At 39.8% G+C, this 22242-nt stretch overlaps 1 long non-coding RNA gene across 7 annotated transcripts in view; it reads right to left on the bottom strand.

Annotated features, from left to right (window-relative positions):
• Positions 1-520: 520 nt before the first annotated feature.
• Positions 521-22242, bottom strand: part of LOC136710959 (uncharacterized) — a 42887-nt gene continuing 21165 nt past the window's right edge. The window contains exons 3-9 of one of the 7 annotated variants that reach the window (XR_010804688.1): positions 7215-7478; positions 6901-6980; positions 6337-6475; positions 5680-5784; positions 2326-3161; positions 1595-1661; positions 521-713 (exon numbers count right to left, since the gene is read on the bottom strand). This is a non-coding gene — a long non-coding RNA (uncharacterized lncRNA). Of the gene's footprint in view, positions 714-1594; positions 1662-2325; positions 3162-5679; positions 5785-6336; positions 7479-22242 lie in introns of all 7 variants that reach the window. The other 6 variants (XR_010804689.1, XR_010804690.1, XR_010804686.1 and 3 more) reach the window with 6 other exon arrangements.

Below are 22242 nucleotides of genomic sequence, written 5' to 3'. Positions count from 1 at the left end.
AGACTTACAAAGCTGATTATATGAGTTTTGTTTTTTACCCCGCAAAAAGTCCTGCAGTGACAATGGCCAGACTCGCTGAGGCGCAGATGCCTCAAATCAAATACATGCAGCAAATTACAGATTATTCATTCATTTTCATTATCTGTAACCGCTTATCCTTCAGGGTCGTGGTAGGTCCAGAGCCTACCTGCAATCATTGGGCGCAAGGTGGGAATAGACCCTGTCTCCCCAAGTGGATATAGAGAGAATACACCAAACTCTTCACAGTCACCCGGAGCCTGTCCCTAGAACTGTGTGACTGCAACACTACCTGTTGCACCACTTTGTCACCCTTATAGATTATGCAAATTAAAAATAAATAAATAGGAAATTACAATTAAAGGAATAAAATTACTGTATAAATGGACATTCACTAATAACTTGGACATTGTAGATGGACATGTTGTAAACAACTTTTTAATTAGCAAATGTTTCTATCTGAAATCTAGGACCTACCCTGGTTAACCAAGTTTGGATGCCCCTGCAGCAGATGAGAACTGTGAGATGGCTGGCAATTAAACTAGTAGGTAGACACAGGGAGAACACACCAAAATCCTCACAGTGACCTGGCAGAGACTGAACCTAGGATGTTGTGACAGTGACATTACCTGTTGTGCCATTGTGCATCCTACCCTGTGTCACGTAGGAATGGGAGGATGTCAAGGAACCAAGAACTAGGAAGGAGGTAGGTGCAGAAGATTTTATTAGACAATAAAACAGGGCTGATGGACTAAAGCCACAGAGCAAGGGGCTAAACACAGAAACATGGACTGAAAACAGACAATGACTCATGAAAAGGACATTTTTTCTCACATCTCTCTTTTATGTGCATTTTCCCTCTCTTTCTCTCAAATTCTTCCGGTAAGTTTGCTCCTCCCACACCACATTACATTATTTTGCTTGAAGTAAAGATCAGTGGATTCCCAACTTTTTCCATTTCTGTTCCATCCCATTTTGTGCACTTTTTTTATTCACTTGTTAATTATATCTCCATTTTTACTGTGTCATTAAATAAAGTGGTCAGCAATTCCACTAAAGCATTTAGGCTGAAAGCAGGCTGTGATTTTTTTTTTTTTTTTTTATTATTATTATTATTATTTTTTTATTTCAAATGTGGCTCTTACATTATTGCAACCCTGATTGCTAGAGTTGTCAATCACTGATTGCTAGGGGTGCAACAGGCTCATTGTATATAGCACAGTTTCTCACCAGCCTATCGAGAACATCCAGTGCTAGTGTAATTTAGTTAAAATCTGTGCTTAATAAATCAGCCCTGAGGCTGGCTGTAAAGTATGTAGGCTATGTTCCTCAATGATCTCCCTCAGCAATCCTAGACACAGTTTCTTATTTAGATGCCCTATGGGTGTAATGATTAATCCTTCAGCTCTTAATTAGATTCAAACATTAACATTAATAATGATCTGAATCCAGATTCCTTTATACCTTCTTAATACATCCCCTGAGGCTATGTATTATGCGTACAATTAATAATACACAGGCCTCAGTTTGGGTTTAAACAGACATCTGACATACACTATGAACTGCTTTCACTTACACGATTTAGGCATTCAGAGGAGGTGGACTGATGGAAAGTTCTCTTGTGACTCCAAAAAGACTCTGTTCTAAAGATTAAAATAGACATTATTAAAGCACAGCACATCTTTGACCAGCACTTCACATTCTAAATCTCCATTCCTACGCTCAATGTAAATTTTCTCCGTTAAAAATGATTTTCAACAAATATTTTGAACAATAACTGGCAATAATTCAGATGATCTTGTAATATGAAAATTTGTGAAGGATTCAAGTTCAGTCCAACAGACAGACATATTTAAGGACAATTAGGCAAAATAATTATCTGAAAGGTATCAAAAACTACAAGCTACTTTTACTTAATCACTAAGTGGAGAGAAGATGACTGTTTGAAATTTATGTGGTGTGTTTCCACAGGTCCCTTCTTGAAGAATTTAAATGAACAATATTAGGGCCTCGTTTAGTTTATTTAGACTTCAACAACCCGCACCCCATACATCACTAGATGAAAGTGAATATATTACAACACATTAGTCTTTTATTATCTGTCCGTAGGACATGACAGTGTTCTAGTTCTCCTTTGGAGGTTAAAAAAGGAAACGACAACACACAAGAGGAATGGTCTCATTATTTGAAATGTAAAACATTATTCTAATCAGCATAATTTGCTTTATGCCGTACAAAGACGGGATAAGAGCGTGATCAGTCACCCATATGCATGAACACACCTTGTAAGCACATTATTGAACTTACTTGCTTCAATTCCTATAGATAATGTGATGATGCATAATTCATCAGCAAATCTCTGCCCTGTCTATTAATGGAAGGAGACTTCGACAGGACCACTGCTGACCAGATATTATTTGGGTAATGAACCATTTACAGCACTGCAGGTATAGCAACCTGGTAATGACATGCAGAATAAATGCAGAAGCACATGTCAAGCACAGAGAAAGTGTATAATAATGTAAAAGTGTCAATTCCTTACCTAATACATTACCTATTCAAGCATACAAATATAATATTTCATTGAACAAAATAGCTCAGTTACTTCTCATATGCCATATACATACACCGATCAACCATAACATTATGGCTACTGCCTTGTTTAAACACTCACTGTTCATTCTCTCAGCTCCACTTCAGGACAGCCAACACAAATTGTGCAGCAAAAGATCAGCAAATGTCTCTGACTTTACATCAAATTTATTTATATAGCGCTTTTTACAACTGATGTTGTCACAAAGCTGCTTCACAGAATTCCAGTAAGACAAGGTTTTGACATGAAATGTAAAAATGTAAAGATGTAAAAATCCTCAGGTGAGCAAGTCAAGGGTGACAGTGCCAAGAAAAAACTCCCTCAACTGAGGAAGAAACCTTGGGAGGAACCTACACTCACAAGGTGTGACCTATCCTCCTCTGGTCAATCTACTGGTAAAAATATTTAGGAGTCCATGAAAACTTCAGCGTAACTTCAACTCCAAGGCACTTGGTGGTAGCTAGAGCATTGGCAGATGGTCTGAAGCATGGAGCAGGAGCTTGACAGTCATCCATTAATGTCCAGCCAGAGAGCTGGGCGGTTGTTTACTCTGAAAAAGGTAAAGGATTGAATTAGTTTTAATCTGTTTAGTGTTTGTAAAGCAGAAAATGTGAACATTCCCAGAGTGGCTAATGACTCCGGCAGATCTGACTATAACAGCTTTAACTAAAAAGAGAAAACCAGAAGGACAGACAGACACAGGAGCATCCTGAAACACTGGAATCCCTCCGCTTCATCGTCAACGAGTGATTGCGTGAAGCAGCGGGATGACAGCACCAGCATTTAATATATAATAAATAATATGGACCCCCTGGATCTGCTGCCGTTATCTATGAGGGAGCCTTAATTTCCAAAAGCTACATGGCAAAAAATTAAATAAGCAAGTAAAATTTACTATCTAAATATCTGTCTAAATATCTAGTACTACTCATTTGGAAATTTTTGTAAGAATATAATAAGATTATTCAAATTATTTATAACTTATTTTTACCTGTTTTAAATAAATTAATCTGCAGAAAGTGTCTTATTCCATTGGCAGATATTTTTGCTTTTCTTAAGTATCAATTTATGTTATTTCTTGAATTAAGAAAAAATATCTGTCAATGGAATAAGACACTTTCTGTAGATAAAACTATTTAAAACAGGTAAAATAATTTAGAAATATGTTATAGTATAGTATATATATATATAATATAATAATCTTATTATCTTCTTACAACATTTTCCACAGGGACAGGAACAGAAACAGACAAAGGAACAAGAATTACTGGGGATCGGCCTCAAAGTCCTTGGGGCCGACTTAGGGACACGAACAGACGTGGATGTTGGTCTTTCAAGGAGGGGAAGGTCAATTTTCGGCCTACATCATAAAATTTGTACGTAAATTCTACCCTCCGTTCCTTTTCAAGAAAATGATCTGTGACCCTGTCGTACCCACAAGGCTTCTTTTCCAGGGACTTGACTAGTGTCCTCTTAATGGCCAGCAGAGCTAGGCTGCTTAAACGGCCTTAGCCCATGTGAAGTGTGTCCGCCTGTGAGTGCTTTGTGACGGTGGAGGGGCTCAGCACCACCCGCTGGACAGAAACTGTGATATAAGTCAGAAAGAGTGATAGAAGTCAGTCTCTAAACACAAGCAGCTACAAAAGACCCACCAGAAATAGAAGCTCGATTTGTCGCTAGTCGTTTTTAACAAAGAAAATGCCGCTAAAAGGATTAAGAAAGTCTGGTTCAACTCAGAACAGAATGAAAATGTAATACTCCCACGGATCTTTACACCAAACGATCGCTGATTCGCTCATTTCGCTGTCAGTCAAAAAGGGATTCAGCCTCAGACAGATCATCCAATCATCATGCAGAAGCTGAGCGTCCCCAAGTATGTCTCGCTGCAGCCTGTAGGAAGGCGGAGTTGGACATCCAACTTCTCCCACATCCAACTCCGCCCATATCCAGCCACGCCTTCTAATACTGACGTGTTCAAGAAGCACTGTGTGGCACTTGAACGCAGACATGTTTAGCGACACTGAGTAGCACATTAAATACGCATATAACGTTTTTTATTCATTATTATACTGTTCAGGTGTTTTTTTTGTTTTTCCGCTGAGGGCATCTGTTAAAAAGATTACCAGATTTATATCTGATTTGATTTAACTTTTGTCGTTGTTGTCAATGCTTGGCAGACTATTATTGTGAATGGTAGGGTGAACGGAGGATATCGTTCAGGATTCAATACAATATTGTTCTCCATTCAGTTAATATCTTGTCCCAAAAATCGTTAATTTTGTTATTCATAATGGTTATTCTCAGCCACAACGAGTGGTAATGTTATGCCAACTATGACATGATGGATTGTTATGTAGTGTATGTAGTGCACAGCTGACTGCAAAACAATAATAAAATCCAGTGCTATTAAGTGTACAGTGCCTTGAAAAAATAAGCATCCCTGCCTGGTCATGAACATCTTCTCATTTTAAGAACACACAGATTTCCATAGGTAATGCTATTTGTCTGCATACAATTTATTAGAAGCTTATACCATTTTCATATGTATTTAAACATCTGTGTTTTGAGGTTCAGACAAATAAGTATTCACAAATATTAGCGGTACCACTTATTTCATAATGACTAATAATTACTACCTGTGAGTGGTTAGAGATATCTAAGGGTAGTTAGCCAGGTTGTGAAATAAAAGACTAAAGAGATAATGATGCTAATGACAATATTCCAAATGTCCAAGTGAAGAAAATGCTGCAATAAAATATATAATACATGTTCAGATGTCCAGTTGTGAAGGATTGGTTTCAATAAAAACAAAGAGAAACACATTACACAACTTAGCACTCCATTCACAACTCCCTATAGTCGCGGTCGCTTGAAATATAGTCAAATAGAATATCCTTATTGGCACTGGCATGTAGAACTCTAAAATGTGGTTAAGTCACGGGTGTGCAGTCTGTATTAAAGACAAGGAAAAATTTTTTTTTTTTTATTTTCAAGCTTTTGCAACATTATATATATATATACACACACACACACTCACACCCCACATAAACATTGGCTCATTCACACACCCAAATCTTCATAAACTTGTTGGCAGAATGGGCTGCAGAACCCAGGATGCATGTCCTCGCTGTACTACCCCACAAGTTCCCCACGTCTCCCATGACCAAAGCAGCCTGTGGACAACAAATAATAAACAGAAGCATATTTTTAATATGTTATTTTACTTCCTTATCTTGTGTGTCTTTTGATGTTCTCTGTACTCTGTATCGTAATGCATGCACAATGCTTCGAGTCCTTGAAAAATGCTGTATAATTAAAAATTTTTTATTTTATTATTATTATTATTATTATTATTATTATTATTATCAAAGCCAGCAACACTGCTTTTGACTGCAAAAAAATTCCAACAAAATCTTCTGATCATAAAACATTTATTTGTCAACTTTTTTTGCAACCACTGGCAAAAGAAACAATTCTCAAACTTCATACGCAGTACACAAACCCAGTAAACAGTCTTTATATGTCTCTCTATAGCACAGGCAGCACTCCAGTCCATACATTGTGCGAAACTGTTGTTTGTATTCTGTGCTGTAGAGTTTCCAAGTCACAACAACTGTATGTGTCGAATTTAAGAATTAATAATCAGATTACCACCTCTTCTTATAAGGAATACAAACATCTTAAAATAAAGTTTACTGAAATACAATAATGCACTTTATACTTACTGTCAAGCCACTGAAAATGTGCTTGTCTTCCAACAGTGTCCCGGAAGAGGCGACACACCAGTGAGAGCTTCAAAAAAGCTTGGTCACCCTCTTCCAGGACGACCTCTAATAGAATCTGCTCCAGGACCTTAAGGGGCATCTGTTGAAGACATTATAGAAGAGTGCAGATATTGTTTTACAGTTTATTTAAATTTAGTGAAACAAAAAAGCTAAATATAAATTTACCACAGAACCTACATTCCAATTAATTTTTTTAAAACAAACCCCAGTTTTCTCATTTGTGAAGGTTATTGCACATTAAGCAAAATGAAAGTTGAAATGCCCAGTTCAGCTTGAAGAACAGACACATAATAAACACCTGGTCAATGGAGATGGTAAACATTCTATCTCCTTTACTGTTAACAGAAAAAAACAAGTTGAACTCCAGACTGAAATTAATATAAATACTATTTAACAATGGACCATGTCTAATTTGAGCTTATCAGATGCTATAAATAACTGCTTTTAAGTCACACTAGTTACACACTGACATGTGCCCTTATAAATTCAAATAAACCATCATACCTTGAAAGCTCCTCAGTCTTTCCCTTCTTGTGCTTACTGGCCTTTCCTTGCACATTAGAACTCACCATTCTAAAATACAGCTGGAATTTAAATGATGTAAGCTAATAGAAAATTATGTTTATCAGCTACATTTACAAACATTAAGTTGTTTGCAATATACCAATCAAACAAAAACAATGTAAATAACTCAATACAACGACTTTAACAAGTGGTCTCTCCAAAATGCAAAACATCACAGTACAATGCACAATGTGTCTGAAGAGAAAGCTGCATGTATGTGTAAATATTTTTGTTTGAGTAACAGATGTATATACCTTGCAGGTGACATGGTCCCTAAAAGTAACCGGCACCACCACCTGTGGGATGTCACTCTAACACACAAATGACAAAGTTTAGAATGCTGTTTAAAGCCTTACTGGAAATGTATCCTCAGAAAACTCATAATTTGAAGTAATCACCTGACTGAAGTCAAAAGGCCAACCAAGGGCCATGTAGAGTGCATACTGAAACATACCATACAGACAGCTGAGAACATTGAATATTGAAGGGTCAAAAGTGGCCTGAACGTGGGCTGGATGCTGAAAAAAATAAAACAATAAAACAATAAAAGGAGATTACAGTTTATCTGTGATATGCATGTTCATTGTAACTACATTTGTAAGCTTGTAAGTCAAAAGTCTTGTTACTTACATATATTATAAGCAAGTTTTTTCTGTGTGTCTTTAAGTAACTCTGTTAATTATTTGGCTAAATCAACCACATACAACACGCGTGCCGCAGTTGAATATTCGTGTATTTATCTACGACCCTACTAGTACATACTGAAATAACGTATTTATAACGTGTTTGTGTATCTAGCATAAACACTGACAACTACGAGCTTTGTAATTATATTTACAAACTAAATGTTTTTTACTCATCGACATAATGTGCGCTGTTACTTTTTCCGTTAAAAAAAATCTGTTTGAGAGTTTTTTGGGCGCGAGCGTGAGCTGTGTTCGAATTCACGAGGGTAAGAAACGATTTCGGACACTAGCTTAAAATAGTGTACTATATAGTGACTAGAGCACTATTTGGGACATATAAAAGTCACTGGGCACGGGCGTGGCTTCTGACGTGGTGAGAGGGCGGGGTTGGATGTCCAACTCCGCCTTCCTACAGGCTGCAGCGAGAGGCTTCTCAGCGTCCGGGCCAGCCGAGGCCAGCCCACTGCCCCATAGACCCCCAGAGACGCTGAGCGTCCGGTGGGCGGGACAAAGCCCAGCATTTATCCAATGACTCGCTGCACTTCGCTGCTTCGCTATTGAACTCTGTGGACACTCGGCGTCTGCACTGTTTAAATAACTGTGAATCTGCGCGAATGATTGAGAGGAAAGCCGCGTCTTTACCAGTGATAAGAAGCTGATTCTGAACAAAAGTTAGTCGCGTTGTAGTGCATATTTATTCACTGACATGTACACACAACAGTATATATTTGATCACTTATTTTTTGACATTTTGGGGGAAGCTGAGCTTCCCTTGCAGTCTTAGAGTAATCGCCACTGTCACAGGTGCAGAAGTGGCCTGGGCCACAGTCACAGGTGCAGAAACAGAAGCAGCAGAGGTCGCCGACGGCACAGGAACAGAAGGGGCGGGGGATGCTGCCGGCACAAGAACAGAATTGGCGCTGCCATCTCGGGAAAAAAAGGAGCGGCCTGGATCGCCGCCCTTGCTGAATCCGAAGCAGCCTGGATCACTGTCCTCGCTGAATCCAGAGCGGAGAGTCCTGCGGAGACCTCCTCGGAAGCAGGGGGCCCTGCAGACTCTGGAGAAGCCGGGGGCTCTGTATCCTCTGGAGCAGCCGGGGGCTCTGGACCCTCTGGAGCAGCCGGGGGCTCTGGATCCTCTTGAGCAGCTGCTGTGAGTTTCGGACCCTCAGATCCTTTGCACTCCAAGGTCCGGTCAATTAGCCACCCCCATACAAATTCATGAAAGATGTCAACCTAAAAACCCAACGTCCCGATCCCCACACGACTCCAACACCGGCAAAGAAAGCCGGACAGAAGCTGCAAGTTCTGTCACTTTCGCTTGCAGAATCTGAGCATACCCGCGAACCAGTGCAATGTCCATGGGTCCAGAACTCAAAGCCTGAGATGTGTCGTTCCCACGACGTGTTAATCTTGTTTCTAGTCTAACTATAATACTTGAAAGAATATGTTCAAATAAAAGTTTCTAATTCTTTTTAAAAAATACTTAAAAGATGAAGACGACTTTCTTGGAAGATCAGCAGGCTCTTTAATTTCTTAAAACATTGGGGAGCAGTCTTAGAAGGCCTCCCAAGAACTCACTCACAAAGACACATGGAAAACCACAGTTTACATACACTTAGGTTGCATTCCATAGGACACAAAATTGTACCCTTATCTCCCCAAGGGCGCAGTATATCATAGGAGCCCAATTAAAAAGTATCCTTGTCTTCTAAGGAAGTCATATTTCACACGGTACCAGATAATCTCATGCTACACCATTTTTTTTCTACAGAGTTCAAGCCTGAGTTATAACTCAAGTATCCCTTTGACCATTTTAATATTTTTTGCCATAAAACTATTTGTTTAAAATTATTCTCATGTCTCTATATTATTTGTTTATTACAGTCACATGTCTCTATATTCCTGCCTCTGGGAAAATATCCCATACCTGATCTATGAATAAGTGGATTCATTTATTTTTCATATGCTCACTTTTTTCCTAATTCTCCATTAGATGACTCGGGAACCTGGGAACTCAAAGCAGGAGGGGAACTAGAAGCTGGAGCGAGACTGGAGACAGGGGCAGGACTGGAGACAGGGGCAGGACTTTTGGACATCATCTACTTGGTCTTTTTTGGAACTCTACAACAGTCCACTAAGGAGGACCTGCACTGATCACCAGCTGCCATTACTTCAATAAGTCGTACAGACAATCCCAAATCTCCCGCTACCTCTTTGAATTGGTGGGTCATTCTGTAATAAAGCGGGGTGTGTAGGAGTGGTCAAGAAGCGAAGGAGGGAGGTAAGTGCAGGAGATTTTAATATAAATAACTTAAAGGAAACTAGACAGAGGGACACTAAACACAAGGGCTAAACTACAAACAGGGCTAAACACTAAACAAGGACTATACAGAACTAAGTGGCTAAATGCTAAACACTAAACACATCTAAACACTAAACAAGGAATCTAAACATAAAACAAGAGTTAAACAAGAAGGCTAAACACAAAGATCATTAAACATAGAACAAGGCTAAACATAGCACAGGGCTACGGACCATAAACAACCACCAAACATACGTACAATGACCCACAAACAAGAGACACTGACAAGGACTATATAAAGACACCACGAACAAGAAACACCTGGGTACTAATTAAGACACATGACACTAGAAATATAAAGGAAGGGTATCACATGACCAGGGAACAAGCAGGAAGCAGACACAAGACAGGGGGAAACAGTCACATGACAAGGGGAGCACAAACAAGGAACAAAAATAGAACACAAAACAGCATGTTACACTTGCAGAATTCCAAATCTTAATTTAGAATAATTTTAAGTTAAATAATTTACATTTACGAATTGATAACATTCCATTAAGTAAGTTAATGCTCAGCATTATGTCATCCATGTCATCCATGTAAGCCCTGATTGGGGGAAGCTGAGTATCATCATGCCACCTCTCCCTGCCTACAATCCACTTTTTTCCATCATCATTGTAAATGCAAGTAGTGAAATCGTACATCCAGCCATTATACCTATTTCAAAACAGAAAATATTACTTTAAAAACATCTCCCCTTAGCCTGCATTGCATTGTTTGTCAAAAGGGAGAACAGGGAGAATACAGAATCCAGTACCTCACTGCCAAATCTTGGCTCATTCAGCTAGACAGCTCAGAAAAAATAGCACATCAATAATAAATGGCATCAATAGAAATACCCCATGTCCCAAAAACTGCACTCCAGGCCATTTAGCTTTTGTTCTCCACACAACCAGTAGATGCAGCTGACTGCAGGGGGCTGGAGAGTGCTCCTCTAATAGTCTGCAAGGGTTCACCACATTCACCATACAAGCACAATCCACACAACACACAATGATAGTACCAGCAGTTTTTACAGGGTGTTCAAATTTCCTCATGATTAGGTCAGTAGACATTATCCAAAACCAACTGTAAATATATGTTTATATTAATTTATATTAGAAGCTGAGAATGTTTTATTCCCACCTTTAAAGGAACTGTACATACTATTTCTACATTACAATTACAGCTTCTAAATTACTGTTCCACAGATGGACTAATCACTGGACTGGACTAAGCAACTTCTGAATCAATAATTGCTAGAGAAACATCAAATTTACAGTTTATATATATGTATCATATATATAAACTGTAAATTTGATGGTATTATGAGTGATATATGGATATGGATTTTATTCGATTACACACATTCCACAGGCACATTATATCAGCTGAAGTCTGTGTGTGTGTGAGAGAGAGAGAGAGAGTGAACGAGAGATAGGCAGAGTGTTAGTAGAAGCTCAGTGAGCCAGTAAGGTTTATGTGTGTGTGTGAGAGAGAGAGAGAGAGAGAGAGAGAGAGATACATTGGTTTTGAGACTTAATTTCATGACGGTACTATAAACGTGAATTACAATTAGCAGAAGGTAAGGGGAGCTCAAGAGACAAAAAATCCATTTCTTATATTTAAATATTATAGATATAAGAGCTTTTGTCCTAGCAGTGATTATATTATATGAACAGCTAGTATTCATTAGCTTATAAAGTGTTGAGCAGTCATTATGCCAGAATTCATTTGCTACACAATTTAAGGGGGACCGAGTGTTAAAGGTAGTGCTGTAGTCAAGAGTAATAGAGCCGAGTCAGAGTCAAGGCTGAGACAGGACAAACTAAGTTTGAGAGAAAACTGAGGCACATCAAGTCAGAATCAAAATCGAGAATGAGTCACATCGGGTCAGAGTCAGTACTGAGTCTGAGTCAGAATTAAGGCACAGACAAATCAAGTCAGAATCAAAATTGAGAATGGGCAACTCATGAGTACAAGTCAAATCAGAGACCAAGACACATCCAGGGTGAATCTATATACCCCTTGAAATTAAGATTTTTTAGGGGCACACTTCAAACAAATGGTTGTGAATGCTTTGTGAATCACAGGCAAATGGCAGTGCAAGCAATCAAAACAAAAGCCACAAATGTCAGCATTTTCTCCATTAGTAAACTACATAACAAGCATAAAACATTGCAAATTTGCAGATGTCTCAGTATATCCAGTTCCACTTTAAATGGCAAAGCATTTGCAATTTAGCACCTGGTAGAACTGAAGATTTAGAACAAAAAGCTGACAAATAAGCAGTGGATTTCAGCTTTGTGATTAAGAAGATGATTTCAGCAGTGAGTTAAGATGGGTGATGATATATGCTTTTGAAATGCTTTTGAGGGCATGGTGTCCTAAATTTAACTGCATTAAAGTCCAGAAGCTCTGATATCACTGCAGAACATCGCTGACGCACTGCTATGTTTGTGCTGTGATGAAGTATCTGGCTCTGATGTATTTTATTATTTTCTAACTTATAAACATATAGTAACAAGTGTCACTATTCGTTATAATGATTTCTAAATGGATAATGACCTGTTCATAATAATAAAGCACTTATAATATATTTTAATGATTATAAATGCTGAAAATACCATAACTGAGTGATTCAAGCTAAGTTATTCCTCATTTGTTATAATAAAAATTCATGTAAACCATCAGTCTTGAATGACAGCATTTTAAACACTTATAATCAATTTTTAATGGCCAGTGCATGTGATTCCTCCAGGTGATTCGGTTTCCTCCCACAGTCCAAAAACATGTTTGTTCAAAGCTTTTTCACCACCTCAGTGACTTCAGCCAAGGAAATGGAATCCAACACCACAGACACTTCTGGCCCTACCTCCTCCAGTCACTTCCACAATGGAAGTCCGGAACAGGGTCCATTCAGACTCCATTGTAGTGGAGATTAATATGTTTACTTAATTTCTAATAAGAAATTTGGGATTGGACTTTAATACTTAGACTTTCAAATTGTCTTCAGAGACATCTCCAATTCACACAAACCCAGATCGAAATGTGAGATAACAGAGAGAGCAGAGAAGGATCGTACTCCACACTCCAGGACGGTTTATGACCCAAGGTCTCATAAGGTCAATAGAGGAATATTTGAACTTCTCAAGGAATATTTTACTTCCAAGAACCTCTCAAACTATAGAATTAAACCTTAATTCCCAATGGTTTAAAATGGGTTGAAGTTACATATGTGTGAAATTAATTCCATTAAACAATGAAAATGGGTGGAATTAATTTACATGTGTTTAAAATCACCCTTTAATATGACCTTATGTAGAAACCAAGGCAGCCACATACTGTGTGTTATTTGGTTAAGAATTATATAAAACATAGTTTTGTCTGATATTACTTTATGTTAACATATAATCTTTTATACTGCAAAAGTATGATTCAGAATCCTTGGCCTTTGTCTACAATGCTCCAGAAAGCCCCACACCGGAAAGCACAGTGCATCAGTGACATGCTCCCAGCTATCGCCAGTCCATCTCCAGGGATACATAAGGTCACATGGTTTCATTTCTCTCATAGCTCAGGAGATTGGTGCTGAACGCTTTGCTGGGATAAACTATAGCCTTTTTAGACGTTAGGGTAATTATCATACAGAAACTCCTCATGTATCACTGTAATCCATTTCATTATATGAATGTGTAATCAATATTCATAATTTGATATTACAGTTAATAAACCAGTTGTGTGAAAAAAACAATTTTTGCTTATTTGTTTGTGTGCACCTTTCTTGTATGGAATTATTACTTTTAGTTCAGATTCAATTTCGGAGCCAAGAACCTAAAATGGGTCAATGAACATAATTCAGTAATAATAATTAAATCTAGCTAATTCTGCTATATAATATGTAAAGTCATCCAACATGATGACCTACATGTCCAAGCTAAATTTGGACCGGTAAAAACACTACATATTACTTAATGGCTCCCAAACATGGAGCTTTACAAAATTAATTAAATAATTAATTATTAATCAAATAATAATTAATTATCATTGACCTCCTCCGGAACATGTGAGAATTTCTCTCAGAGGTGAGAGTTGAAATCCATCCGGACAGAGTCCTCTGCCAGCTTTTCCCAGCACACTCTCACTATACGTTTGGGCTTACCAGTTCTGTCCGGCTGTTTTCCCTGCCATCTGATCCAACTCACCACCAGATGGTGATCGATTGACAGCTCAGCCCCTCTCTTTCCCTGAGTGTCCAAAACATATGGCCTCAGGTCAGAAGACACAACCATAAAATTGATCATTGACCTTTGTCCCAGGGTGCTCTAGTACCAAGTACACTTATGAGTAACCTTATGTTCATGGTGTTTGTTATGGACAAACCATGACTAGCACATAAGTCCAACAACAACAGATCCCCACACCTGCCTGCTGCCTCTCTCCCTGTGCAACTACTGAGTAGGAGAGAGACCAACCCCTATCAAGGAGTTTGGTTCCAGAGCCCACACTGTGTATAGAGGTGAGCCCAACTATATCTAGCTGGTACTTCTCAACCTCATGCACCAGCTCTGGCCCTTCCCCCCCAGTGAAGTTACATTCTATATACCAAGAACCAGTTTCTGGTGGCAAGTTCCATGACACCAGGGCCCCCTTTGCCCCAGCTCTGTGCCCGATGGGCATTGCACCGCACCCCTACTCTGGATCCTGTGGGTGGTGAGCCCACATGATCCTCCCACGCTGCCATTTTGGGCTGAGCCCAGCCACCAGGTGCTCGCCATCGGACACTACCCCCAGGCCTGGCTCCAGAGATAGGTCCCATTAACCCTCTCCCAGGCAGGGTACACTTTAATCCTTTTAAGATGTTCATAGAGGTGCTTGGATCGTGTTTGTCTGGATCTTCACTCTAAACCTGTTCGCCATGGGAGACCCTACTGGGAGCTAATGGCTCCCGACTACATAGCCCTGTAGGTCATGACACCACAGAAGCCTTTCCGCCATGACAAGGCCCTGATCCACGAAGGGTGTCCAACTGATATTTTATACTATATCACAGTGGTTCCCAAACCTTTTTCTGCCATGCCCCCTCTTGTAGATGAGAATTTTTTTGTGTACCCTCCACTCTTCACCCTCCACCATCAATGTATGATCAACAGATGGATAGCTTGTAGTTCTGAAAGATTATGTCAAACATTATTGTATTTGAAATGAGAGCTAGTACATTGCCGATATATTATTTGATGATATATGTATCTATTTTGTTGCATTGACCCCAAGGCCAGTGGATGTATCGAAGCCTGTGTCCATTGTGGCAAAATATTTAAGCAGTAGGATGAAATACGAGGTAGTAAGACTGGCTTGGGCCAAGAAGGGATTTACATGGCAAGGACACAAGATCAACATTGACCAAGAATACGCACCTCACATCCTACATGAATGGAGGAAATATGCGGAGGCCAAGAAAATACTGAGAGGAAAACAAAATCAAGTTCAAATCAATCTTTCCAGCAAGGCTAAAAGTGCTTTATAGTGATGGTGCTAAAGAATACAGCCCTCCAGAAGAAGCAACGAGATATATGGCAGCAAGGGGGTTGGCAGTGACAGTTCTTCAGCCACTGAAATGTCTTATGGAACGAATCCAAAAGATGCAGTGGCAGACCATGCGAAGAAAGACGAAACAGGGAGATAAGCGCAAAGAAACTAGTTATAAAGGAAGACTCCAGCCTTTAAGAAGATCCCCCATGAAAAATGATTGAATAGCAAGTACACATGGTCTAACTTTAGCAACAAGCTTCGAGCCAAGTAAATAATATTTTCATTTAACACATCTAAATGATTCGACAAGAAAGGTTCTCACAAGCTGGTGGTTGTTTTAAGTTAATTTGAGTACAAATTGTTGTAGAAAACAATTTTATTACTTTGTGTTAGTGGACAAATATCCTTAAATGATTAGTTAAAATTAAGCATTTATAATTGTGTGAAATCTTGTATCTTATGTGTATTCATATGAATGATTAACCAGTATTTAACCATGCATTTAAACAGTTTAGAATCTGCACACTAACTGGCATGTTGACTCAGTATTAGCACCTTTCTAAATTCTTAGACCTCTAACATTGAACAGATCTGCACTTAGGCCATACCAAGCTCACATAAATTACAAGTGTTAGCCAAAAGGGGGAGTTGAACTGTAGGGCATCTCAGTGACCTTAAGTCCATAAGTGACTCTAAATTTTGGTGACAGAAAAGGAGTGTGGGAATAAAAGGTATATTGTCAAGCCTACCTAAGAATTAAGTAAGTAAAACTTGCATGCGAGAAACCTGAGTACTAACATGTCTAATTATGCATATTAATATATGTTAATCAGCTAGAAACGCCTCACCACCAGGCTATACGTCATCTGGGGTATAACTGGAGTCAGATGGGAGGAGACCTCAGAACTCTACTGGGAAGGCTATTAGACTTTTTCATGTATTAGTTCTCTTGGATCCAATAAACACTTTGATTTGCTTTGAACTTCACTCGACTGGTTTTTGCAAAGCTCCCGGAACGGGCACGTGTGTGGGGGGTGTATTTTGGACCTTTTGGATATGTTTAAATTTTAATTACTTTGAGAACGGTCCAAAATAACATTTTTAATCTTCAATTGGTGACCCCGGACGTGCGGGAAGCTGGAGACTTTGGACGGCTAAGGATTTCGTTTCCACTCGCGGCCGCAATGAAATAAGGTGGGTGCGCAGACCCTGTTTATTCCATCCATATCCATTATCTGTAACCGCTTATCCAATTTAGGGTCGCCCTGTTTATTCAAATTCTGCATATTGGACTTTTTAAATTGGAAGTGGTGAGGAGGTCCGACGGCAGTCCAGAGTGGGGTATTGAGCAAATCAATTTATTTTAAATGTGTTTTTATAATTTGTTATCAGTTTATACATTTGGGGTTGTTGGTTTAAAAAATTAATTATGGAATTTAAAATATAATTGATGGAAGCTGGTTCCCATCTTTCAAGACTGAGTGTTGGCGTCCCCCGAATTAATTGCCCGGTCGAAGGTCGTCCGTGGGCGTGGTCTACCCTGAAATTTAACCGCAAAATAAATAAATAATAAAAAGAAGGAGCGGAAGCTGTTCCCGCCAGAGTTTGTTGTGTATTTTAATGAAATTTGATTGTGTATTCATGTTTTATGTCTGTTCTGAGAGCCTGTGTTATTCTTAGAGGCTGTTACATGACTGTCGTGTATGTTTTTGCTCGCTAGAGGGCGATAGAGGATTGCATAAACTGGTTGATTTTTTAACAAGAGCGCCTGCTCAAATTTAAAAATTCAGTTTCTTTCTTTTTGGGGTTTATTTGCATATATTGGTCACTTAGACTTCTTGTGGAAATATAAATTGTATTTCATTTACTGCTTATTGTACTAAGAATCTTATTTTCCGGTTCAGTTTGCATTTTGACTGTGGTAGTTTGTGTTCCATTTTATTTTCTGCCTCGGTTTGAATTTTTCGTTCATCATAACATATTTTGTAACCTGCTTGCTATTTCAGTAGTTTATAAACTTTTGTTTTCGCTTGCTATAATAGATATTTTGATTTCACTGTGGCTTGTGGACTGTTGAGTGTGTCTGGAAACTTGTTTTCGTTCCTAAAATATAGTCGTTGGTTTAATTCTGTGTTGTGAGATATTAGTCCTGCTTTTCTTGCTTTTTTCATTTACTACAAATTGTATTTCGTATATTGGCGTGGTATTTGCTTCTGCCTAATAAGCTTTTTCGGTCCGTGGGCCGGTTTAACAATTAATGTAAACTAGGCTTGGCTTGCTTTTGATTGAATATTGTTTGAAGACACGCTTATGTTTTTTATCCACCTGTGAAATTATTCACAGGGCTGAGGTGGTCCTGCTTTTATTGGCTGTGTTTCAGAACCTGACTTTAAAACTTAGATTTTTTTCCCACTTTTCTATATACCGTCCGAGGTTGCGTGGGCGCTGTGTGGGGGAGACCCTGGGAAAACTGTTTTGGTTCACTCTGAATTGTGATGAAACCTAGCGGTGATAATTGATTTGCAATTAAAGGGTGAACTAGAACGAAGACCCATTCAGGTAAGGTCCAATTTTTTAATCAGCTCCTTACAGACACTATGGCTACTCCTAGAGACTTGCATAATGAATTAAACGCCATTTACAGCGTGGGGAATTGGGAATGGAAACCGTTTGTACAACAAATTGAAATAATAACTGAGGGATTAAAACAGGGAGAAACACATTTGAAAAAGCGGGATATTGTGCACAAAAGTGTGCTCCAGAGATTTGAAACGTGGGCTAAAATACACACAGGGGAGAAAACGTCTTTAATCACCTGTATTAATCAGTTAAAAAGAGAGTTGGAGGAAATATTATGTCAGGCTGAAGCAGAGGTTAGTAAGGCTAGCCTTTTCCAAAGCCCTAAGGCAAATACAAGTTTAAAAATAGCTAAAACGGATATTGCGGAGCTTCAAAATTTTAAAATGGCGTTCCTCAGCTTGACACCACAGCTCGTGGTTTTGAAAACACCGGGTACGTTACCTTCGAGCACTGTTTCTCTTACTGCCGAGAACACGGAAGTGGAAATTGAGTATACGAACCACAAGGGGGAGGAGCCTACAGCTCCGCCTCCCCCATATAAACTAGGTCACGTCACACCAGTTGATAATGTCCTCCCTGTCTTCAGTGTAGACTCTGGCACGGTGAGTTTACGGATGGACAACGAAGACAGGGGCTCTCATTCTGAGCAGCCAGCTCAAAGAGTCACACACACAAACGTACAAACACAAGATCCATTCCAATTGCGAAAGGCACATGACTCAATTTCAATTGCACAGACAAATATTCACACTGACTGTTCTGACATTATAGATACCACAGGAAATTATGTAGAACAGGATAAACCACGCCTTGTCGATAAACAAACACTGGCAACACCATTTAAGAACCCGAGGCCGCGTAAAAATAAACAAAACATCAGGATTAAAGCAGATTTAGAGGGACATGTCACAACGGATGACTCTGACCAAGATGAGGGACTTATAGCAGATGATGAGGACAGTGCGAATGAACGTCGTGGTGGTAGACGGATTACTGATTTGAACAAAACATTGCGTGCCATGGAAAAACTCATATTAGAAGAACAGAGACAATTGGACTTAAAACAACAGATTTTAGAATGTGACATGCACACTTCAGACAAAACGGACATTTTGAGACGACGCACCAGACCCCGACACCCGCCTGACAGATATAGGACTGACACTAACGTCGGCACTATGTTTCCATTAGTGGCCACTAGTACAGGAACATATAAATATGTACCATTATCATTGACTGATGCACAGACATTGGTCGATCAGCTTCCGCCTTTATGTAGTGGAGCGGCTGCCTGGATTAGAAAGCTGGACAGTCTGACAGGTGGCATGACTTTAGCACTGGGGGATTTTAGAAACATTATTAAAAGATCGGCTACTTCCATGGAAGCAGCTGAAATAGAGAGACAGGCTCAGACATCTACTCAACCTAATTATGATCTTTTCCACACTCACTCACAGCGCCTTACTGACGTTATGAGAGAGATGTGGCCAACCAGAGTAGCGTCCACAATCCCATCATATGCGTGGGATGAAAAGCTTAGCCCAGGGGAATATATGGGTAAAGCAGTTGAGGATTGGACTAACACTACAGGGGTTCACCCTGCTAGGGGGCAGCAGGTGGTTTGGTTTAGGACTGCAGTTGTGAAAGGCTTGCCAGCCCTCATAAAGGATAAAATTGAGGACGATCCTAATATGGGCCCTGACACACCACATGACTTGTGGGATAGGCACGTTTTGTTCTATATGAACAAATATAAGGAAAAATTAGATAGCAAAGACAAGGAGACACTTAAGTTACAAAGAGACCTACTAACTGTTCAACTAGCAGAAGCCAGGAAATCTGTAAATGATAATAAAAAGCAAACAAAGTCTGATACCATAATGCCTATGACTGCACCACCACCTAATATGCAATCACCACAAACATTTATGAACACAAACACATACATGCCTACCCAATCAGGGCCACCACAAAACCCACCGTATAATTATGGTCCATATTTCTCATATCAGCCCTACTCATGGGGCAGGGGGCGCGGTAATGGCAGGTGGAGGGGCAGGGCCCGCCGCCGGACAGGGGCGTGCCTAAGATGTGGAGCTTTGGATCACTGGGCAGCACAATGAAGGGCACCACTCTCTACTGACACCAGCTATCCACACCAGGCACCACACCCACAGGCGGCACCAAAACCGGAGCCATCACATCTTCCTGCTGGCCAATACAGCATGGAGCCGTGGGGTGGACATTGACGGGGCCCAGAGGAGCACCAGGACAGCAGGGCCAGGGCAGAACCCATGCTGTCCTTAACTGTGGGGGCCTCCGAAATCCTTTTTCTGGTAGACACGGGAGCCACATGGTCAGCCATCAACACAGTGCACATCTGCACATCTGATGAGCGAACACACTGTGCAAGTAAGGGGCTTCTCGGGGACATCTACATCACTGCCAAAAACAAGACATTTGCCAGTCAGTACTGGTACACAGACTGTGTCACATTCATTTTTAATTGCACCACAAGCACCCTTGAACATTTGTGGTAGAGACTTGTTGATGAAAATGGGAGTTACTATTTTATGCCAACCAGATGGGATCACACTTACGTGGTTGGACGGACACAAAACTGTGGCAGTGGTGGGGTACACTGATGGTGTAGCATATGTTGGTCATACGCCGATAAATATAAATATATTTTTATATTTATATTTATAGTTTGTGTTTATAGCGTTGACCTTATCCAAACTCTTATGATCTTTGATATTGACTTAATGATATTGAGTAAAGTTTATAATTAGCTTAAGCAATTAAAACATTAATAATTAGTTTGAGAATGGATAATAATCAAGCTAAGTGAGTACTTCAAGATTTTCAGGAAAATTAATGAACAAACTGTACACACTGTAATTACAAATAATAAAGGTTTTATTAATAAGAATAAAGATATTTAATTAACATAGCATAACCTTGTAATCTCACGGCCTCACCGCAGGGGAAACCGATTTGACCTTAAAGGTGAGCTAGGCACTTCTGGCTTGTGACTAAAGTGTTGCTAACTTGATAAAATTTATCAAGAGATTTGATTCAATTTTCAGCTCTGGAGGTGCGTAAGTTTAGCTTACTTTTTTGTCGATTCTCACCACTCGTTGAATACCGAGGCTCTCTGAGGTCCTGGGATTGAAGGCGTCTCACTTAGTTTCGCGGTTCTCTCGCGGAAGTTTCCAGGCTGAGTCAGCGTGGAGGTTTTTCTTCGTAGGTTGAGTCGCCTCGGCGTACTCGGAGCGTGATGACGCAGGCGGCAGGATCCTCTCTGTGGCTTACGGTCTTGAGCAGGAGTGTCCAACCATATGGACGTTTTGGACGAGAAGTTTCGCTAGTTACTGCAGATCCAGAACTGAAAATCGATTCAATAAACTTACTTATTCTACGACTTTCTTTATCTCGGCGGTGTTTCTCACTCTGGCCACGAATAAGTTCACCTGCTTTGATCAGTCGTGAGATTAAACTTAGATTGGGCGATAAAACATAAACACGATTAAAAGAAAAGAAGATATTCAAATCACTCGACGTATTTTTAAGGCTTCATACTCTTAACTAATTCAAGACGTCTCTTGTGAGCTTTGATGAAGTCTTTAAGGTTCTTCTTTGTTCGTTCGTCGGCGTGGAAAAGAGATAGGCGTGTCGCTTGGAGAGGTTAAGCTTGAAGAAGAACAAAGAGAACACGTGCAGGCGTTCAGAGCGGAAGCGAAATTGAGAGTCAGAGCGAGACAAAGTGTTGAGATGAGTCGAATTTCCGATCTTCTGAGCTGAACCGCTGAATTGTGTTGTTCTCTCTCTTTCTGTTCTGCTCGACTCTCCTTTTTTTTCAACTCACTTCACTTCTTTTTCAACTCGCTTCTCTTCGTTTTTCACTCTCCGTCACTCTGCTCACTCTGCTCACTGTCTGTGTGCCGAGCTGAACAGTTTTTCAAAGCCAGCGCGGTCACGCCCTCATGGGAGGCGTCCTTTTCCGATTGGATGCGAGCTCGAGGCTCACGTGACTCTCACGAGAGAGAGAGAGAGAGAGAGAGAGAGAGGAGGGGGAGTTTGAATCAGCGATTCACAGAAACGGAATATAAATTTCGCGTATTGAAATTCCTTATATAT

Source organism: Hoplias malabaricus, chromosome 1, assembly GCF_029633855.1.
Source record: "Hoplias malabaricus isolate fHopMal1 chromosome 1, fHopMal1.hap1, whole genome shotgun sequence".
NCBI lineage: Eukaryota > Metazoa > Chordata > Actinopteri > Characiformes > Erythrinidae > Hoplias > Hoplias malabaricus.
This window is presented reverse-complemented; position numbering and strand designations above follow the sequence as displayed.